The sequence below is a fragment of the Nycticebus coucang genome, chromosome 24 (assembly GCF_027406575.1).
Source record: "Nycticebus coucang isolate mNycCou1 chromosome 24, mNycCou1.pri, whole genome shotgun sequence".
In the NCBI taxonomy this organism is placed as follows: Eukaryota; Metazoa; Chordata; class Mammalia; order Primates; family Lorisidae; genus Nycticebus; species Nycticebus coucang.
The window spans coordinates 5,065,403-5,070,113 of record NC_069803.1 but is presented as its reverse complement, the minus strand read 5'-3'; positions in this window follow the sequence as shown (position 1 = coordinate 5,070,113).

Genomic DNA, 4,711 nt, shown 5'->3' with positions numbered 1-4,711 from the left:
TTACAGCTTCTCAAGACATTCTATTCCTACTTTCACTTCGTTTTCTACCGTTCAGAGTTTAACTGACTCTCATCTAACTGCTAACCTCATGGCTTCCTAAAACCAAAGTCCTCCTTGTGACTGAAGGATGTTTCTGGGGCTTGTCTCACCTGACATCTCAGCAGCGCTGGGCCCTGGTGACTGCTTCCCCCTTTTTGAAAGCAGGCATGTGCATTCACTCCCTGACCTCCACAGCTCCGGGGAGTCCCTCTGCTGCTCCTCAGTCTTCTCCAGCTCTCCTTTCTTTCTGCATCCCCTCGGTTCTGTCCTAGGTTCCTTGTCCTTTCGGTGTCCCGTCTTCCTCTGTGATCTCATTTACTCCCATGGTTTCAAATGCTAGAGACCCTACCTCATTTCAGCAGGTCCACAGCCATTCCATTCTATTTTCTGTAACCTGGACCACATTTTTGTCAGTGTAGTAATCACCACTGCCATCTGCACAGCTGCCCAAGCCAGAAACCCAGGCATCTTCCTCAACTCCCAAATCCTCAACTCCTTTCCCTCCCCTCCGCCCCACAGGGGGACCATTTGCCCTGAGCACTTCTCATGCTCCTGCCCCAGTTCTTCTCACACCTGCTTCTTGGTTTTCCCTCACCTCATCTAGCACTGAAGAGCCTCTGTGACCCCAGCTCTCAGCATCCACCGCACCTTCTCCAGCGCATGCTCCAGACTTTAGGCAAATCAATTTTTCTAAAATGCAAGCTTAGTTAAGTCTGCACTTCAACACCTCACGTTTCTCACCTTTCCTTGGTAGATTAAAGTTACTTTGACATTACTTATAAGGCAGTGCATAGTGTCACCCCTGCTCACCTCTAACGTCTTCCCTCCTGACACTCTGTCAAAAATGGGACACATACGAGTGTGCTGTCTTCACTCTGTGGCCTCGCCACGGGCAGCCATTGCCCCTCTTAGCTGGAATGGCCTTTGCCCAGGTCTTTACTTGACTACCGTGACTCAGTCTTCAAATTCCACGAGGACATTATTTCCTGCAGAGACTGTTTACTGCTTCTCCAAACTTTGTAGATTACCCACCCTCGCCCTCCCATTGCTGTTACTACTTTCTTTCCATGCCCATGAGCACTTACCATGCTGCACTGTCCCATGAGCCCATGAGCACTTACCATGCTGCACTGTCCCATGAGCCCATGAGCACTTACCATGCTGCACTGTCCCATGAGCCCATGAGCACTTACCATGCTGCACTGTCCCATGAGCCCATGAGCACTTACCATGCTGCACTGTCCCATGAGCCCATGAGCACTTACCATGCTGCACTGTCACTGTTGGCTTACTTCTTTCTGTGTCCTATCTGGATTCTCAACTTAAAAAAATACAAAAACCTATTATATTTTCAGCACTTAGCAGTGTGCTGAGCATTCAGTAAAGAATCCCCAGTGAGTTAACCAATGAAGGACCTCCAAAGAACAGAGGAGAATGTCTCTTAGATTAAGGACTCGAGAGTATTGATACTCGAGATGTAGAAAAAGAAAGAAAGAAAAACAGGCAAACAGTGGGGAATCTAGTTATTTGGTTCTGGCAAAGGGATAATTTTACATTCTTTGAAGCATGAGTCATGTAAGTTATGTAAGACAAGAAATGTAGGATTTAAATGTTTCTGGAACTGATCACATATGTAGATATGCAACCAGACTAAAATTTTGAATGAATATCTTGAATTGACATGGGAAAATGTCTGTGGTAGAAAGAGAAACATAAAAACTGACAAAGAATCTCAAATACAAGCCCTAAGTCTTTGGGGTGGGGGGACATGGCTCCATTAATCAGTACTCAACAAATACCTCTCCAAATTAAGAACTGTGCTAGGGATACAGAAATAAGTAAACCCCATTTCCTGATTTAATAAGCTCACAAGACCAAGAAAAAAAGTAACAACAATAGCAACAAATTGCTGCAGTGTGTTGGTCAGCACAGAACCCAGGACTGGAGGAAATATCGTAATTGCATGCAGATGGGCAACACTAACTCTGGTTTCCAGGGGACATTCTAGAAGAGGTGAGAAGTGAACTGAACCACAGAGAGAGCGAATGAGTAGGGTTTGATTTGCTGAAGAAGAAAGGTGGGGGAACTTTAGGGAATTCGGGCAAAGAAAGTGGTCACCACAGGGCAGAAGTTAGTAAGCAAAAACCTGGCATGTTCGGAGCGCCAAGCAGACTCACGAAGCAGGGCCCAAAAGTTCACGGGGGTTGCCAGGGTGACAATGCTGAAAAGGCTGACGCTAAGGCAACTAGGGCAAGGTGTAGCCACCAAGTCTTTTATGGACATTAGTAATATACTCATATGTAACTTTTAGAAATCTGCCCAACAGAGATAAATGCTAAGGCAATAATCCAGGGACCTTTGGGTAACTTTGAACATCAGTGGCCCATTCATAAGAATTATGGAGCGTGAGCCCGTGTGTGTGTGTGTGTGTGTGTGTGTGTGTGTCTGCACGTGGCGTGTGTAATGATACGAAGGGCAGCTGTGTCTTTGAGGGGTAGGAGATGACCTCCCACCGCTCCTGTAAAGGCTGGGGTTCCTACACGCATTGTCTTCATTCTCATATTCTTCCACACAGTTTGAAATGGTCAAATTCCTGAATTCATTTCATGAGGTGAAGAGCAACTCAGAGAAAAGACCACAAAACATATGGGAAATAATACAAGGTGTTTCCTAATCTTTAAAACAACTTCGTGCTATCTAGGTAAATCCATCTGCTGGGTTTTATCTCGTCTCTACAGAGCTTTCTTGATGCTAGGGCAGATTTTTTTCTGTTAGTATATTACATATAAAATATTAAAATCCCAGATAAATTCAGAAAGTTAAGATCAATGCATTTGTTAAAATATCAATACAAAGAGAACAGCTGGGTTAAACCCTTTCCTGGAAAACAAGCAAACAAGTCTTTCTGAATGTTCCTGGCAGGCCTGTCATCCCTTCCTCAAGCCAAGTGACGAGTGAGTTATACAGTGGGGCTTCAAAAGGTTCAGACCATATTGCACAGCAGATGCTCTGAAACTATTTTTCAGAGTCTGCTCGGGCCGCTGCGCCCTCTGATTCCCTATGACCTACTCTCTTCTGCATCAGTCACACTGTGACCGCATTGATCCACAAGAAGCATTAGCCTCACCTCCACTCTAATTTTTCTGAACACTCCCACAGACCTCCCTCCTATCTCACCCCTGTTTATATACATTAGGCTCTTCCATATATAATCTAAGGCAGGATTATTCCAGACACATATTAGTGTAAAAATGACCGATTTGATCTACACGGAACTGTTGCCTAATTCACTGGTTCTGGTCCTTTCTGCTTTTGCTCTACCACAAATCCTCCAGCAGCTTTCATTTTTGAGGATAATGATCTTTCTTCTTATTTCCCAATCAATCTCACTTCAAAATTAACCCAGGTTAGCACTTTATGTGATGCTGACTGTGTATGAAAGCCTATAGATTGTCCCTTAGATCCACATGTTAAAGGTACTCAATAATCTTCATTATAATGCTGCTTTCAGTGAAATCCTATCTTTGACATATGGAGACTACAAAATACTTTGCATTTATAGATCTTGTTGAATTGATGACTATTACCTACACAGCAGCAAATCATGAAAATTAGAGTTGGAAAAGTCTTGTCAGGAGTGAGAGCCTATCCCCAGAGGCCATCTAAGAATGCTACTTATAATTTAACATTTATTAAGCCCTCAGCATAGACTAGGCTCTTTACAGAGCAAAAGGCTGGAATGAGTTTCAGCCCAAGTTATTTGCAATAATGCACCATCATCCTGTCTAATTTTTCCCTTTGAAGGGCTCTAGAAATGCAGCTTCTAGTGTGTTCTACGAACAAAGATTTTATGGCTTCATACATTTTTTTCTGATGTAAGTTGAGAACAAAATAAACATATAGAATATGACCACTTGGACTACCATCTTTCAGAGTTTCATCCAATTTTCTTTCCTATCTTTGAGAGGGACACAAGAAAACCAATTCACAATCTACACACCATTTCATACTTTGCAATAAGTGAACAGCTGAATAACGTCTCCATGTGCCTTCTCTTCTGCCCTCTCTCTCTCCCTCTTTTAACAAAAATACACGTGTAAATACACCTGTTCCTTAACCCCTTACACAGTGCCTGGCAGACAGTAGACTTGCAGTACACTTTGTTCAGTAGATGTAAATTAAGACAAATTGTTTCGATAACACGTGACGGTGCTGTGCTCGACTCCTCTTTGCATTATTATACTGACAGTATTGGGAAAAGCATACTGAGTCTTTGAATATTCACTATACTTTAAAAAATTCACTCATTTAAGCACAAGGCTCTTCAGCACTCCTGTATGATACATAGATGTGCCCATTATAGAGAATTTAAGTTTCATTAACATTCCCACCAGGGTTTTGATTGCCATCCAAAAAGTTATTTTGACTAAAATATACCATTGTCTACTGAATGAGAAGTTTTAAAATCAAATCAAATCACCTCACTTGGAGGAGGGGTGGCAGGAACTAATAGGATAATTAATATTTTCTCCTTTTTTACCTTTCACTGAATTAATTGACTAAAGAGTTGTTGGTCTAGACATATTATTTTAAATAACTACACCAGTTCTATAGAAACAGTTAATGAACTGAATATATTACCATATCTCACCACTTACTTAAGTGCCAGGAA